Raw genomic sequence first — 18,710 nt, 5'->3', positions numbered from 1 at the left:
TGGCCCGATATTGGACAAAATCAAATCTCCTTCAACCAATGACATACTTCCATGTGTCCTATCTAGATTGGTCCTCTAACAATGTAGCATCCGGTCAACATGTTGACATCAATGCTCGTCAATGTATGGCTTCCCCATGTTGGACATTAGATAAAGCAATGCTCCCCATGTGTTTCGTGATATGGAATAACAACCTCTCATGGATCCTTATCTCTATCGATGTGATCATTGAGTAACACCTGTAGGTTTTGGTCTAATGACAATCATGATTTCTAGCAAGTGATATCAAAGCGTAGGTCATGAGTTTGATACACACCCAGCTCACGTTGGAGGGAGATTGTTGGACATTGGATAAACCAACGCTCCCCTTGTGTCGTGACATGGACTAACCACTTGTCATGGATCCTTATCTCTGGCGATGCAATCATTAACTAATACCTACAGGTTTTAGTCTAACAAAAATCATGATTACCAACAACCCAGTGAGCAACCCAGTCAACCCTGTAGGTTGAATTTTTAGCTATTTGCTAAGACATTCAGAATGCGTTAACTTTCACATATAGTGTTGGATTGAGGTGATTCAAGTATTGTTGGAATCAGAATGATGATATCTATGATTTGGTACTGGTTTCAAAATATTTTGAGCATATTTTTGATCCCCTGGATCATTCCTCCCCACTGGAAGCTTTTGGACCACCAAAAGTTTATTTTTACTCAACAAGTGAGTGAGGGTAAAACTCCCTCACTTTCCTAATATCAATCCACCTTGATTTACTTGGATTAGTACCTTTGAGCCCCACTCCAAGATACTCCACATTGCCTCTATGTGAAGTCTTGATTCATCTATCAAGAATTGAGTCTTCCTGCAACTACTCTAAATATTCAGGAACAAATTTTGAAAATCTTCAATAGATGGAAACTTAACATTCTCTTCATGATCATCGATCATTGGAGGCTCATACAATCTCAATTTTTCCACATTCACAACATAATCAATTTGCATGCATGTTGGAAAATCTAATCGGAAAGAATTGTTACCAATCTTCTCCAAGGTTTTTAAAGGACCATATCTTTTTGGATTGAAAATTTTACCTTCACCTCGAAGTATTTCTTTGCTGATATACAACCACACTTGATCTCCCACTTCAAATTCATGATCAACTCGATGCTTTCCATGCCTTGCTTTATACTTTTCTTTGATTTTTTCAAGTTTCTCTTGTACTCTTTGACACACTAGTTAAATTGTTTCAATGAAATGCTTTCCTTTGTCCACATCACTATGTCCATCTACTGCAATAGCTTTATAAAAGATGAAATCCAAAGGAGACTTTGGCAAATGACCTAAATAAACATCAAATGAAGATACTTGTGTAGATTGATGTTTGGCACGATTGTATGCATGCTAGATGTAATTCAATTGTTCATCCCAAAGTGTAGGATTCTTACCACAATATACATGAAGGAGATGCATGTTGGGCATGGAATCCCCCCAAGGCATGTTTTTGGGTAGAAAGCCCAAGTTTTGACCAAGTCTTTTGTAAAAGCTCTGTGAATTATGGGTGCAGAGTGCGAAGTTATAATAGAGTCACAGGGTTGTCCGCCCTCAGTTTTGTAATGTAATGTTAGTTTGATAGATCTACCCATGGTCCGCGGACCATGGGACTGTATAAATAGAGTGAGGTTCTAAGTGTATAGGATAGCGAATAACATGGGATAATGAGAAGTCTAAGTATAAAGTGTGTCTTCGGGTTATAGAGTAGGAGAAGGCTCTGCAGCTGAGTGTGCAGAGGCCTAGTAGTCTGCAATTGAGTGTGCAGACCCCTACAACTGAGTGCGCAGGGCGGGTCGAGCCTGTAACTGTTGAAAGAATCAATAAAGAGAATTTTACCATATTTATGTGTATCTTTTCCTGTTTTAATGTATGATTGGGTATAATTTGCAAGTATACTATTTATTTGCTGCGCGAACTCATATGAATGTTTTGTATAAATAAATATAACGTAAGACATCTAAGTACGCGAAGGTAATTAATTAGTATAGGAAGATAAGTAAGATCTCGGGTAATAGTGCAGAGTGCTACTCCAGTAGCACAAAAGTGACACAACCCTTGGTTAGGGTTGTGCGAAGGTAGTGTATCAGGGCATGAGGAATAGGGAAGTGCGTGAAGTTACCTATGCGCAGGGATGAACAGTTGGACCAGTCAAACCTCTTAGACATCTCAAGGGTGTGGAAACCTGGTTCCATCACCCTCCCATACTACTTTGGGTGAGACCTTAGTCCGCGCTTCGTGGACTGCTGCTAAAAGGGCCAGTAGTACAGGGATTTGATTTGTTTGGCTAATTAAATCCAAACCTAGGTTAGGCACCAGCAAGCCAACAAATGGTTCCGTTGTTGGGACCAGGATCTGCATAGAGATGTCTGATGTCGTATCATTGAAATATGACAAAGAAAGGAATTGAATATTGGTTGGACAAGAAGTTTCACAAGTTCACGGCATAGGAAAACAGGAATCTGCGGCTATCAAAGGAAGAGTGGTTAGACTGCTACTTATATACAGAGATCCATGAAATTTTCTTCGCATCCTTCCCCACTGAGTTATATGAGTGGATCGCGAAGCTAGCAGATAGCCAAGGAAGGTGTAAACTTGACAGACCTATTGTGTGGACTCCAGAATTGGTACGCAGACTGGAAGTATAAGAAGATAAGATCATGCGCATTATCGATCACTAGCTTGATCGAATCATAGGAGGTTTCATCACCGAATTCACGGTAGATACTTCAGTCAGTTATAGTAAGTTAGAACAACGCTTCCTCAAAGGACCGTGAGGTAAGTACGTTAAATCTTTGAACACTTGGATTAAAATGCTACTGTGTGAAAAATGGGTTATGTGAATAAATTAATGTTTAAGGCTACGGGAAGTGGGAGAATATATAGAAATGAAGGTAGCACAAAACTAGAAACTAGACCCTTGATTTCACCTCCGTGAGGGAGTGAAGAAGAGCTCACGAAGGTCTCGCCAAGAAATGCGATCAATCTGATAAGGCATAGAATTCCATGCATACCACCCCCACCCACACCACCACCAGTTTCACCGCCTTCACCCTCATCTTCACTCATACCCCCTCTGCCACCATCGTGAAGTAGTATGGAAAGTGCGATAAAGCTACCAATGTTCAAAGGAGTAGGGAATGAAGATCCAAACCAATTTTGGTTCCTAATAAAAGCTGCAAGGGAAGCACAGGGAGTCACGGATGACAATATAAAGAAGGCAACATTGGTCATTGCTCTACAAGATCGCGTGCTGACCCGGTACATTAAGCATTCCAATGACAATCCGAATGCGGGGATCGCGGATATCCAAGCTGTGCTAAACAAAGAATTTAGTAGGCCAAAGTTAGAGGCATAGTTGATCATTGGGTTCAAGGAAATCACAATACTACCAGGCAAGACCCCTTGGGAGTTGGACCAAATACTGAAGTGCACAATTTGCGAAGCTAACATGACGTTAACCGATGGGCAACATCACGAATGGTTTGTAGCATCGTTAACGCCACATTTACCGAACATGCTGTCACAACAGAGGCTAACCACTCAGTTCAAGGCCCTGGAGGTCGGGATGAGATTGCACGAGACCCCGATACAAGATCCCAACCTGGAAGTTCAGTAGATTCACGCGCAGTTGAAAAAATTGTGCCTTGAGATGCAGAGTTTGAAACAAGATAGGAAAACCTACCCAGAGATGTGCGATGAGGTATGGTGCATAAAATTCAAGGGTCAGGGGCACGGAATGGACCGCTGCCTGGTGTTCGTGAATTACCTTGTGGGAGGAGGGCTAATGCCATTAATATCGGAGGCATAAGAAGGATCGAGTGCGGTGGTTGCACTATGGTGCACGATTTTTTAGATAGGAGGAAATCATGCTACAGATAACTGCCATCTATTACATAAGTATATGCAGAATTCACAACAATTGTTCTGTAATTTTTGTAGGTCAGTGGGACATGATGAGGACACTTATAGAAGTTATGAGCTGATGATGGATTGAACCCCTACCTACAGAGTTCAGGCCGAAACACGACCCCTCGATCAAAACGCAGGAATGGTGCACACCGGATTTCAGGGGTGTGAATGAGGCTGAGGTGGAGGGGGACCAGGAAGAGGTCGTGGACAACTGATATGTTACAATTGCAGAGGGCCAGGGAATTATTCCCATGATTGTACGAATCCAACGTGACCATCATGCTTGAATTATACATTGTTTGATCATGAGACGGAGGATTGTCCCACAATGATAGCGAGGTTGCATGGTAAAGGAGCACTCCAACCTTGCTTGACTCAAAACCTGCAAATGATGAGGTTTAAGCCACATGAGGAATACCCTAATGTAAATATCATGCTCCGGAGTGGAACTACGACAGGGGATGACAAAGGCAAGTAGCCTGAAGAAAGTACCTAGGTTTGCAAGGCTCCAACGAAGGAACCAAAATTTTATTTGGAGTGCACTAAGGAGACCTTCCTGGAAGCTAAGAGGAGCCTTGATGATGCCTCTGCTTCAGGAAGTAAAGACAGATTGGAGACAGAAATGGACCCCTCGATGCTCACTACGTTCTTGGAAACATGCATGAAGCTATTGTGTGACAACAAGGTTGTAAAGGGGTTGCAAGAACTCATAAATAGATGCGATGGGACTATGCTAGGAGAACCGCGCATAGTTAGGAAGCTTGGGAAGCACATGACGTGACTAGGAAGGGAGATGAGATTGACCGTGTAGATTGGAGAATATGAGATGGACCAAGTGATTCTGGATCTAGGATCAGATGCGAATGTCCTGCCAAATAAAACATGGGAGTGCATGGGTAGGCCTGCGCTGCAATGGTCTCCTATCCAACTGCGACTGGCGAACCAGCAAAAGATCCTACCTATTGGGAGATTGCAGGGAATCACATTAGATATTGAAGGAGCAAGTGCGCTAGTAGATTTCGAAGTGATAGAGATTGTTGATGACAACAATCCCTACCCCGCGCTATTGGGAATAGATTGGGACACTGACATGAATGGAGTGATAAACCTGAGGAAGTGCAAGACGATTCTTGAGAAAAAGTCTTTGCGCATAGTGGTACCTTTAGACCCTGAAGAAGGATCGCACTGTGCGGAGCCAGTGCTCGACCATGACAACGATGACAATTTGGACTGCATCTACAAGATAACCGCACTGGAGCAAGACTGGGTAAATCCAATTGTGGATGGCCAAATCTCATGGGAGTGTGAAAGCTCCTGCACATCAGATTCTGGCGAGGAGATAGAACGATGGCAGAACCAGTTACACGAGGTAACCATGCTCAACTATAACATGATGACGAGATCATTGCGCTGCGTAGCAACAGAGGTAAGAGATATTCCTACGTATGACAGGTTAAGCGAGGTGGATGACTTCCCAAACAAATTTGAAAGAGAAGTGCCAGAACAACAATGCTTCGATGCTCTGAAATGGTTACTGTGAGCTACGCCTACAAGGTGGTGGGGTACAAACCAAAGAAGCTTTTAGGACTGGCACGAATGCAGAAGGATGATGTGCATGCGGTTTGGGAAGCCTCAGATGTGGTTAAAGACAAGTATGATGGACGGGATGATCCACGTGCACACCTCGCAAAATGGACAAAGGTATATGGGGAAGAGCCACAACCTGAGTGGGTGCACCTATTCTATCATACACTGGATATTATACCCATGAATTGGTATATAGAGATGGAGCTCCAGCATGGCATGAACGAATGGGATATCTTGCACGAAGGATTCTTATTAACCTTCACGTTTGAGGATCATTGGTGGGATACGGTTGATGATGCGCTACAAGTAGTAAAAGCAGCTATCTTTAAAATACCCCAAGAGCCAATGGAAGTGCTTCAGCCTGAATGGGCGACCCAGCTAAGCTGCGTGCTAGAGTGTTACAACGTAAATATTGAAGAAGACGATGAAGATCCATGAAAAGTTAACATTCCAGAAACTCAAGGCTATCACGATGTTCAAGGGCCATTGATTGAAGACCCTGACATAACTGTGCTGGTAAAGATAAAGCAGGTAAACATTGGTACGAAGGCCAAACCAAAGTATGCAACACTCGGCAACTACTGGGATGATGCAATAGTCGATAAGTTCACTGAGTTACTCCGTGAGTACCAAGACTTATTCTTGACCAAGATCACAGACTTAAAGGGGATCGTTGGTGATTTAGAGATGATGAAGATTTCCCTAAAACCCGACGTGAAGCCACTTAAGTAGAGGCCTTACCACTTGAATTTGAAGTACAAGGAAAAGGTCCACGTAGAACTAGACAAAATGCTCGCAGCTGGAATCATTGAGCCAGTGGAAGAATTCGACTGGGTAAGCCCTATGGTAGTGCAGGAGAAGAAGCAAAAGGGTGAGATAAGAATATGAGTGGACCTTAGGAAATTGAATGATGCTTGTGTGCACGACCCATTCTCGACTTCGTTCACAGATGTAGTATTGGAAAATGTCAGTGGGCAGGAAGCATATTCTTTTACTAATGGGTTCTCAGGGTACCACCAAATCAAAATCACACCAAAAGATAGGAGCAAGACCACCTTCATGACTAAGTGGGGCTTCTTTTAATACATTTTTATGCCATTTGGGTTAAAGAACACGCCGACCATCTTTTCACGCATAGTTGTTGCAGCATTCAAAGAATATATCCACAAATTCCTGGAGGTCTATCTGGATGATTGGACTGTATTTGGATTGGTTAAGCACCATGTAGCGAGCTTACGCTTGATGTTGGATACTTGCCGACGACATCAAATCACGCTGAAACTCAAAAAGTGTACATGCCTCGTTCCCTTTGGGAAATTGTTGGGACATGTGGTCTGCAAACAAGGACTAATGGTAGACCCTGCGAAGATTGTAGTAATTATGAATTTGGAAGCACCACGAAGAGTTAAATAGTTGCATGCTACCCTGGGACATACGGGGTATGACAGGAAGTTCATCAAAAGCTATGCCTAGATCACCATGCCAATGTAGAAACTATTGAAAAAGGATGTCATGTTCTACTCGAATGATGATTGCATGAAGACCCTGGATGTACTTGTTATCACTCCAAGAAACTCTCCTAGGATGTAGCTTGGAGATGCCTGGTAACATATAATCTTCAATATTGTTCTCTGAACTATTGGAATAAATGATGGTTTGGATCAAGTTAGATAACCATTTAAGCTCTATTCTCACTTAAGATATGCATGAAAACTCTCACCAATACAAGGATTTAGACCACTAATGCTAAATAATTTATAGATGCAATAGATAGATGGAGAATACTGACCATACTGAAAAATGCATACATAAACATAAATGAATGGCTAGCTATAGGCAGCAAAAGAGAATACTGACTATATCGGCAGATGAATTATATGACCACATATGAATGGCTAGTTACAGGTAGTAAAGAAGCTTGTGAATCTAATTTATTAATGCAAAGATAAGATGACAGTTATCTGGCATTAGACATAGCAGAAAACCTGAATAACCTATTCAAGTGCAAGCATATAACAACAAAGAGAATGGAAATTGAACATATAATAGCAAAATAAGATTATATTGCTAGAATGAAGATGAGAAGTTTGAAGGAACAGAGGAGGAACAATCTCCAGAAGTTGAACCCTCGTTAAATTTTACTTTCAGCTATTTATAGCCTGTTTACAACGTTCCTGAGCTCTAAGAGGCTCGGAGTCTTAATTTGTATGATCTGCCTTGTTAACTAATTTGATGCCCTCTAGGCAAGCATGGGCTCGTAGTTTTCTACTTCTGATAGAAGAGTAACCGTTTTTAGATATTTTGGGTGGTTTGTTGCGCTGTCTGGGAGTTCTCCCGTGAAAGAGATGCCCCACAATCATTCTGTTTGTTATGGCTATGTCGTTCTATGGCTCCATGATAATTTCTGGTTGATTTGGCTATGTGGTTGTGGCTCCACAATCACTTTGGGTTGATCTGGCCTCTTCTCTGAGGTGGAATGGCTCTTCGGTCATATGAAATCCCTTTAAAATGCAGACAGTGACTGCTTTCTTGTTATGAACAGAAAACACAACATTACTACAAAAATCTCACCTTCTCTGTGTATTTTGGACTTCAAAAGTCCTAAAATATGGTTTAATTGTCTATTGGGTTTAGCATTGTCGCCATCGTAAGTCACAAAAAGCCTAGTCTTGTGTATTTCCCTTGTATTATGAAACACATGAAAAACACTGAAAAATGCATGAAAATGGGTTTGGCAGACTTCAGATATTATATATTTCACTTCCCAGACCCTTTCGGGTTTGGTACTCATCACAATCGCTACTGGACAATGCTCCCTTAGTATTTTCATTATATAACGAAAATACACGAAATACATTAAAAATCGGGTTTTTGCAGACTTGAAAATATATATATTTTGCTTCCCAAAACCCAACGGGTCCGGGTTCCATCTCTATCGCACTACCCCTGTTTCCCTTTGTATTTCATTATATAACAAAATACATGGAAAATGCATTAAAATGGCTTTGACACAGACTTCAAAATTTATGAACTCTCATATATAATGTCATCAGGTCCAGCTATCAAGTCGCCCATATGTATGTGCATAGGCCCTGCTCGTGGTATAGTACCAATGCGATATAGCGATGCGATAAATCACAATCGTGCGTCGCTCACTCCCCGAGTCCTTTATATAACATGGCATATGCTCCCTGCCGATGTGACCCACCGATTTGATCATCAGTGGTCGCTAATCGATGGTGTCATGCACCCAACTTTAAGTTGTCCTTTCTGCTTGGATGATTGTGATTAGCTGCTTAGATCTGGGCCATTGATCTGTCAGATCTAACGGCTATTGAGCATTCCTTTGTTTAAGCCTGCGATTGTGGGTTTTTCATGGTTTTCAAGCATTTTTGCCTCCCGATAGTGTATTTCCACCCTTCGAAGGGCTACCCTCTTGCGCTGATTTTGATCATTGGATGATATTTAAGCAAATATTGAAGATTTCAAGAGCACTTTTAGATCCATTGGCATGATTTTACGCAAATTTAGAGACTTTAAGAGCCTATATGGATCCATTTTTGGGCCTAGTGCCAACAAGGCTAACAGTACTAAAAGAGAAATTGGCCTCTGCCCCAATCTTAGTCTTCCCAAAATGGGATGTGGAGTTTCATGTCCATGTTGACACGTCATGTATAGCGTTGAGAGCGGTGCTAACATAAGAGGGTGGAGAGGGCTTGGATCACCCTATCGTGTTTGCGAGTCGCAGGTTGTTTAAAGAAGAAAAGAACTATTCCACAACCGAATGCGAGGGGTTGGCTATGGCGTACGAGTTCCAAAAAAACTGACACTATTTGCTAGGGGGACATTTCAAGATGTATATAGACCATTCCATGCTAAAATACTTGGTCAACAAGCCTGTGTTGGGGGGGCACATATGCAGGTGGCTCTTATTGTTCCAAGAATATGACTTTGAGGTCATGGTGAAACCTGGATGTCTGAACGCGGGACCGGATCACTTGTTGCGTATTGAGATGGGAGAGGAACCTACTAGTTTGGAGGAAGGATTACATAACGCACAACTCTTTACTGTGCGCAATGTGGACAGACACTTTGAAGATATAATCCACTTTCTGACAATGCAGACTGCGCCGAAGGAATACTGTAGAAATTCTCACTGTAGATTAAATTAATTATGCAATCTACTAAAGAAAAATACTTAATCTACTTCTACTATCAAAATTTCATAAGCTTAATTGATTTGAGAAAGATCCAATAGAACACATATAACATAGAAGAAAAACCAATCACACATGAAACATAGAAGAATACTGTGGGGAAATCCTCAGCTAAAAAGCCCGCTATCTGTATTATCATACAGAGTGGAAATACATCAAGATTACACAAAGCTTTAGCTCTCAAGCTATCCAGCTCTTAGTACAATCCCTCACTGCTGCTCATAGACAGAATAGACAACACATATGCCTTCTACTCTATCCTCCAAGCCTCCTATTTCCTTGCGCTGTTCCTCTGGGATGATTCACCTTCAACCAAGTGGAACACTGCTCTTACACACTTTAAAACTGCACAATCCTCAAGGAATCTTGTTCCTTCTGCATGGATGAGTTTCATTTATAGGAAAATTCCTCCAACTGATAGTACAATGAACCTATCTTTAATCTCAACTAGGTCTTTGTCTGAACTGACATGCATGAGTTATTTATGAGAGAATATTTAGTTATCTGGAGTACACTAGTTGCATGCATGCATGCATTGATTGACTAAACTCACAATTAGTTCCACAAACTGTTTGGAACTAATTTAACTAGACTTAACTCAGTTAACTGAGCTAACTAATTACAACTCAAATACAACTCATCCTTATCTCCTTAATTAAGGGATAACTTCCTCAATCAAAGGGATAACTGTTGCATGTCTTCACTGTAAGAGACCTATCCTAGGGTCTGCTAATCAATCTTTTTCAAAAAAAAAAAATGCAATAAGAGGCAGTAGTTTACTCACTTATAAGACTTTTAGACAAATAAAATTTTACCATTTACATTCTAATAAAATTTACATAAGTAAACTATGGAGGAATAACTATCCTGGTGGCTAGTGGAGATGCCTTTGTCCTGCTGCTCCCGCTGAACGCTTCTCCTGACGGACCCAACTGGATTTACCTCCCAGCCAACTAGGAAATAATTCCTAGCCCAGGAAACCTGCACAGGTTCCCTAGCCCTCGGAGCCCAAGTCCAACCAAATGTAGTCTGTGTGTCCAAGATGACTGATCCAGACCAAGATGAACAATAATTCCCTCCTCTCAACAACCTAAGAAACCTCCACAGGTTCCTAAGGTCTCCAAAATCACAACAAATCCTAAAATCACAACCAACCCCAAAATCATGAGCAAGACCCCACATCCCCCCTTTTCTTCCTTTCCCCTTCCCTTTTTATACCCTCCCCCTCTTCTCCATCTCACCCACCTCTCATTAATTTCATTAACTTCTCATCCATCCTTACACTTGACTTATCTTCTCCCAAGTAAAGCTGGGAGTACATTTGAAAATGTGACATGAATATAAAATTGGGAAATTAATGGGAGAGGACCATGTCTTCTTCCAAATAAATTTGAAAGTACATTTCGGAATGTGAAATGAATATATATATTGATAGTTAAATGGAGAGGACTATGTCTTCTCCCAAGAAAATGTGAGGGTACATTGGGGAATGTGAGATGTAATTAAATGGAGAGGTCCATGTCTTCTCCCTAGTAAATGTGAGGGTACATTGGGGAATGTGAGATGAATATATATATTGATAATGAGTTGGAGAGGACCATGTCTTCTCCATAGTAAATGTGAGGGCACATTGGGGAATGTGAGATGAATATATATATTATTTTAAATAATGGAAGGAGACCATATCTTACCTAAGATTCAATTTAAGAAGATAAGTTGGGAATTTGAATAATAGAAATCATGAATTTTATATTAGACCAATATTTCTCAATATTTTCAGATAATGTAAACATTAATAAAATTTGAAAGATAAGATTTAAGTGGGGCATTACATGCACCCCTCCGTCATAAAATTTCGTCCCGAAGTTAGAATGAAAAGATAGAAGGAGTTCGAAAGCATAACAAATCAGAGAGTTATAACAGTATAATTTGATAAGTCAGACAATGACATTACTTCCCATCAAGAGTCTCCAACTGATCTATCTCCTCCTATCCATCTTGACCTACTTCCGTTCCCACCCTATCCGTCCTCTGCTGCTTTATCAGTGGCAACGACCATACTAACCAACGATAAAATCGACATGGTAGAAGCGTCGAATACATCGACCTAACTTCCCCAGCAGGCAACTAGCAATCGTCATCACACATCTAGGGGAGCGTGTCCACCACTACCCTCCCACGATTCTAGGTTTCAGAGGATACACAGTGGGAAATTCCTCCATCCCTCCTTCAGAACTAGGGTCAACGCCCTAACACGGACTACACTATAGAGCTGGATGGACTTTTCATTGAATAATCCAGTCAGGTAGTCTTTGCCACCTATCATTTGCATTTTACTCATGTCATAAGAGTGAATATAAAGTAGATACCAAATGTAATAGAATAATGTGCATCATACCTTCCCCATGAGATGTCTCGACCTTCCCTCAATGGAAGAGTAGCTCTCGACTATCATATAGTTCTTTCCCCCTACGGGTTAGCTCTCATTCATGCATTTATATAACAACAAGACATATAATCATCACATTATTAAGTCTAGTATCCATGTGTCAACTTCGTAGTTCATGTTAGCCTCCTGTTGCGAAAGGTGTTCATTTTTCATGATTGACATTTTACATGCCAAATATGTCACACTTTGCATGCTGCAATGTTCCATATTTCCATAAGAGACCAAAGAAGAAACCATGAAGTGTGCTAGTCCAAATGCCACTGTTGAATTCCAATTTTGATGTCTTAACCATTTTTAAAAAGGAATGTTTTATAAAAGGGAAGGCCAAACAGCTTAATCTTGGCCTCCCTAGGTTTCAATTTTCTGTTTTAGAATATAGAGAATGATATCTGTCCAAACAGCTTAATCTTGGCAGATTTGTAGATAGGTAGAGAATCAGAGGAGCCCAACTGCTTAATTTGGGCCCTTGGCAGAAATAAGTGTAGACTTAGATAGGAGAACACAAAAAAGAAAAATTTGTAAAGCTGGGTCTGCAAGTCTAAGTGCACCCAAACCAAAAAGAAGAAAAAATGTTAGGAAAGTAGGCTGGGTAGGTAGTTTTTGAGGTTGCAGAATGATGATTCATGATCAATTTTTGTGTTTCTAAGTGTTATATTTTTTTAGATCATAGTCATGATGCAAATTTTCATCTGGAGGAACTCAAACTCGACGTAACTAACTCCCCTTTCTTCTTATTCCCCAAATCACTCACTAATTTTCCCAAAGAGGTCAAGATTTGCTTGAGCCTCTTAGTCTCATCATGTTCCATAACATTGGCCTTAGTGAAGATTTGCCTCAGTCAAGGATTTCCATTCTTCTTTTACAAAGTTTTATTCCCCCAAAATAGCCTAAGGTTCCTTACCTTAGCGCTTTCTCATCATCTTCATATTAACCACTGACTCTATTATGTAAATCCCCATCTGTTTTCCCTTTCCCCTACTAAATTTATGTTAACAACTCCCCTATGTACATATCCCACCTTGTAGCACTATAGCTATGTATTTTTTTTTCAGTCTTAGGACATAGTAGTCCACTTGGGACTATTATGAACCCATTCGTATCATGAAACTGGAATTGGTCTAAACCTCTGGTTAGACCAAGAACCTTTACCCACCTCACTACCCTCAAAACCCTGTAACTTTACCCCTCCGCAATCATTTGCACAAAAATAATGTTTAAAGGCTTTAATAAACATTAAGTTTTTTTTTTTCCCCGCTCGTATAAACCCATAAAACCCACAAAACCAAAGTGTAAACCCTCCCCGCGACATTTTATGAAGATCCGAATATTCGCATAGATCCCCCGCTTAAACCCGCCGCCAGCTCCACGCTCCGTCCACCGTCGGATCAGGCCCTCCCCATCTGACGGCTCTCGGCGATTTCGGAGGCGCCCCGCTGCTCGGCTGTTAGCTTCCGATGGAGAGGTGGTTTTTCTGCTGTACAAAAGACACCTGTCCGCCTTCTATTGCATTGGAAGGGATCTGACGGATACTGCTCCCATACAGAAAGCGGTCCGATGAAACCGTTTTTCGCCTTCTGTACGCGCGCCCCATGTCACCTATCCTGTTCTACGTGCCTACCGAGTCACCCTTGCGACGTCATCTGCCGTACCATGGTCCCACCCGCTGACATCATGCTGACTTCATCATCAGTTTTTGGCGCAAGAGGCGAAAATCGTGCTTAGGAAGCCCGAATTCAAATTCTGAGGTAGTTTTTCATGCGTGATTAGCACCTAGCGCTAATCGCGCATGGCTACGGGAAATGGGCTGAAGTGGAAAGCCCCTCATTGCGCAGCCCCCAGCAAGTCCAGAAGGCGCCGAATGACTCGATTTTCTTCGCGAGGAATGTAGAAAGGATCAAAAGGCAGTTCTAAAGGAAACAGAGGGCCGATCAACGACCATTAAATTTTGATTTGACCCACATCGAAGGAGAGAACCGGCCCGATTCATTTGTCAAAGAGTATCAGAGGAAAGATGAAGCAGCAAAGAGTATTAGTTAAACTTTTAAATGGAAATCTTCAGTTCCCAAAGTAGGTCAGCATTGAATGGCCTCCAGCAAAGTCAAATCAGGAGGTGTATGCCCATCCCAGTTCTCAAATCACAATTAAAGAACTTAAAGCCACCGAACTACAATGGAGTGGAAATCCATGCACATTTATTGCAGAAGCACTGCACCAAGCCACTGAGGACAACACATTAATTCAGTTTTGATACAGCTGCCCTCAGCGAAGCCCATAGATATTTTCTTGCATTTATTTCTGATAAGTTTAGGTTAAAGTAATCTTTTACTTTTAGGCCTGTTTAGGTCAAAGTTGTAGTAAACAATTTTGGAGAACTTTTCCTATATATACCACCCTCTGTATTTTTTTTCCACTGGAAAAATCGTAATCTTTCATTGATTGGAAAAATTACATGTTGTAGATGCGTTTTGCATATGCTATATGTTCTTCCACCACACATGTGGGAAGCTGTAGTTCTAATACTGTCTATCAAAAAGAAAAAAATCATCTCGCAGGATGTTCTATATTGTCCTATATACATATTGCCATGCAGGGCTATCAGTTATAATATTTATCAGCTATATACAAAATTTTCAAAAAATATCTGTTCATATCAGATTTCATGGGCTGGCTGCCCTATGATACTGTGCATCTATGTATGGGCGATGGTAGTACTGATATGCATTTGTACCTCGCTGCTCCTGTATCATCCACTCGCCTCTGGGAAGTGTCGTAGCCTCCTTGGATAGTTGGTCGGCACTGTTGTTGTGTTCCCTGTAGATATGAGTGCAAGTGATGTCATTAAACTGATCCTTCAGTAATTTAATTTCATCCAATATGCTGCTGAGTGTGTGTGAATGACAAACAGAATTATTATTGAACCAATCTATGACAATCTTTGAATCCCCATATATGTTTAAGTGCAAACAATTGTGGCTCAATGCAAAATGAAGAAGATGACGAAGAGTGATGAGCTCAACAAAGTTGTTAGAACCAGCTCCCAAGCCTAGCTTTGCTTTATAGAAATGCTGTTCGTTTATGAAGAGGAGAAAACCCCCTCCACATCCCTGCTGTTGGGCAGCACCATCGAAATAAGCCCATGGGCTGTTGTGATTGATTTGTGGGGGGTCATGGGGTCGGCGGACCTTTGGCTGTGGTGGCTCAGGAATTTCATTGTAGGCTGATATGATCTTAGCAATTAGATGCGGCCAATGAACCGGTTTATCCTCGAAAGTCAGACGGTTTCGGGCCAGCCAGAGGTACCAACAGGTGATGATGGGCAAGCTTTGCAGTTTTGAGTTACTGTGCTGATGGAACCAAGTCTCCCAAGTTTGATTTATATCAAAACCCTCCCATTTACCGGTGTATTGTATATCAGTGGAAATTGCTTGCCAAATGTGCGACAGAACTGAGCATTGAAGAAATAAGTGCGTGCACGATTCGACAGACTGTTTACACAGGATGCACCAAGACGGTCCATGGACCGCACGTCTCATGAGGTATTCCCCCGTGGGAACTACACCCTTAAGGATGCACCAAAAGAATAGCTTTTGCCTGGGTGGGGATGTCAGTTTCCAAATGGAGTTCCACCAGAAAGATAATAAATCCGGGACCTTATGTGAAATCAGAGATAGGTACCCAGTTTTAGGGGTGTAAATGCCATGCTCCGAGGGATACCAAATAAGCTCATCAGGACCCGGCTTGATTCTAATGTGCGATTCAGATAAGGCACTGATATAAGACAGCCAATCTTGGTGCCAAAGAGGTGGGATGTTGATCTGATCTATAGTTTTCCATCGCTGTTCGAAAATGGTGGTGCGCTGGATCAGCTATATCAGCTATATAAGTGATCCCTTGTGCGTGCAGGTACCAGATAAGGGCTTCAGGCAATATATGCCTGCCTCCGCTTCCATTCCAAGGATCCAGGCCGATTCTGGCTTGTGTGCCATCATTGATTTTCCATATCAAGTTATCTCTGATAAGAGGAATAGCATGAAGTAGTGCTTTCCAAACTGATGATATTCCTGCTTTGGGCCAGGTCGGGAGATGGATCCAATCCATTAAATGAAGGGGCCAAATATATTTGTGGTATACCATATGAGTCCATAGGTTGTCTCCAGTGATTAAGGTCCATCCCATCTTTGCTGCCAGAGCCTGTGCGAAGGAAGGGAGATCTTTGAGCCCCCAGCCACCCCATTTCTTTGGAATGGAAATCCTCTTCCATCCAATCCATGCAAAAATGCGTTTCTCTTTAGCCCCATTCCATAAGTACCTATTGCAGGTTTGCTGTAATCTGGTCAGGATGCTGCGCGGGATCCAGGCCAAAGCCATCCAGAAGACCGGGGTAGCTTCCAAGATAGATTTAATCAGGACAAGTCTTCCTGCTCGAGAGAGGTATCGATGGCTCCAGATATTGAGTCTCTTCTCCAATTTAGCAACTAGCCAAATCCAGTGCGCTATTTTAGGGCTAATAGGCTTGATCCAATATCCCAGGTATTTAAGGCCATGATCTAGGGGATGAATGCTGTATGGAAATAGCTGAAGTGCCAGATGAGATTCATGGACAGAGGTTCTGGATAGGATAATAGATGATTTTGAATGGTTGGCCAGCATCCCAGTGGCGGATGAGAAGAGGGAGATAATATTAGAGAATGTACGGGAGTCCCGGATACTACCATCAAGGAAGATCATAACGTCATCCACAAATAGAAGGTGGGTGAGGTAACAGTCCTCTGTTATCTTGAGACCACAAATATCTCCGTTTCTTTTGGCTGAGGCAATAAGGCGACTGAGGCCATCCATGACAATGAGGAAGAGAAGGGGAGACAAAGGGCACCCCTGTCTGAGGCCACGTTCAGAGTGGAAGAACTGGGATGCAGATCCATTAATCAGCACACTGAAGGAGGGAGTGGTAATGCAAGCCATGGTCCAAGTGATAAATTGGTGAGGGAAGCCCAAATGAATAAGGAGCATTTTGATATAGAGCCAACTGACCCGATCAAATGCTTTAGCAAGATCAATTTTTAAGATGATGGCTTTATGGTGTTTTGACCAGATAGAGTGAAAAGCCTCATGAGAAACCCCAATAGCTTCATGAATCTGACGGTGTTCCAGGAAGGCAAATTGTTGAGGGGCGATGTGGCGAGACAGAATGGGGCGAATGCGATTTGCAATGATTTTTGAGATGATCTTATAGAGGACATTACAGAGTGAGATGGGACGATATCCATCAAAAGAGGAGGGAGAGTCAGTTTTAGGGATCAGAGCAATGAAAGTGGAGTTGATAGCATTATACAAGGATCCCGTCATCCTACATTCCTCTACTACCCGAAGAAGGTCCTGATTGATCGTCTCATAAAAAGCAATGTAGAATTCGATGGTCCATCCATCCGGCCCTGGGCTACGCTCCTTCTTAAACCATTTGATGGTGGATTCCAGTTCTTCAGGGGTCACCGGATCGAATAGATTCTCTGCTTCTTCCTCGTTAACAAACCTGGGAAAGTGTCCAGCAATGTTGATGATGTCTGCAATGTTGGAACCTGGAGGTTGCTTGTATAGATTCCTGAAGTGGGATGATTCCATCTGAGAGAGTTTATTGAAAGCATCAGCCACTCCACCATCGGGCATAGGGAGATTCCATATAGTATTGCTGTCCTTTCTGCCCTTGGCATAATTGTGAAAGAAGCGAGAGTTGTCATCTCTAGCCTTAAGCCAGATTGCTCTACTGCGCAGTCGAGCAGATTCTTCCCTCTCCCTAAGTATTTTTTGCTTCTGATTTTCCAACTCCACTAGATGAGATTTATCTGCCTCTGATGTGAAACCCAAACCCCTTTCATCTGTGAGTGAGGTAAGCTCAGCTTCAATGTGCAAGAGAGCTGAGTTCTCCTGCCTGTGCTTATTTCTGGCCCATTCGATGGTGAGTTCCTTGATCTGCGATAGATTCGTGCAAAAGCCCTTAGCCAGAGAGTCGGCTCTATCTATCGGATTGAGAGGCCAGAAGTCCTTTACAAGTTTGATGTAGGAGGGATCCTGTAACCAGCCATGATTGAACTTGTAAGGGGCTTTTGGTTTTTTATTGGGCCCATTTATTTCCAGATAGATAGGATGGTGATCTGATATGCCGCCAGATCCCACCCATTGCTTGTAGTGATGAAGCCTTTGAAGCAGAGATCCTTTCATCATGAATCTATCTAGTCTACGAGCCAGGGCAGCATCGCCGATTCTTCTGTTCCTCCAGGTGGGAAGAGGTTTAATCATGGGGACATCACTCAGGTCATGACGTTCCAAAAGGTCAGTCATGTATGCAGTTATAGGGTCAATTTGTGCCGAGGCTCCCCATGATTCACCGTAACCCAATGAAAAGTTTAGATCCCCCCCAATGATTAAGTTCTCTGCTGATAGAATGGATAGGCCCAGGAGGTTGTTCCAGAAAGTTTCACGCTGGTGACACGGTCCATAT

Source organism: Pinus tabuliformis, chromosome J (genome assembly GCF_031772625.1).
Source record: "Pinus tabuliformis cultivar Carrire ecotype Pingquan chromosome J, CPIR1, whole genome shotgun sequence".
Taxonomy (NCBI): Eukaryota; Viridiplantae; Streptophyta; class Pinopsida; order Pinales; family Pinaceae; genus Pinus; species Pinus tabuliformis.
The sequence above is the reverse complement of the archived record's forward strand: the minus strand, read 5'-3'. Positions refer to the sequence as shown.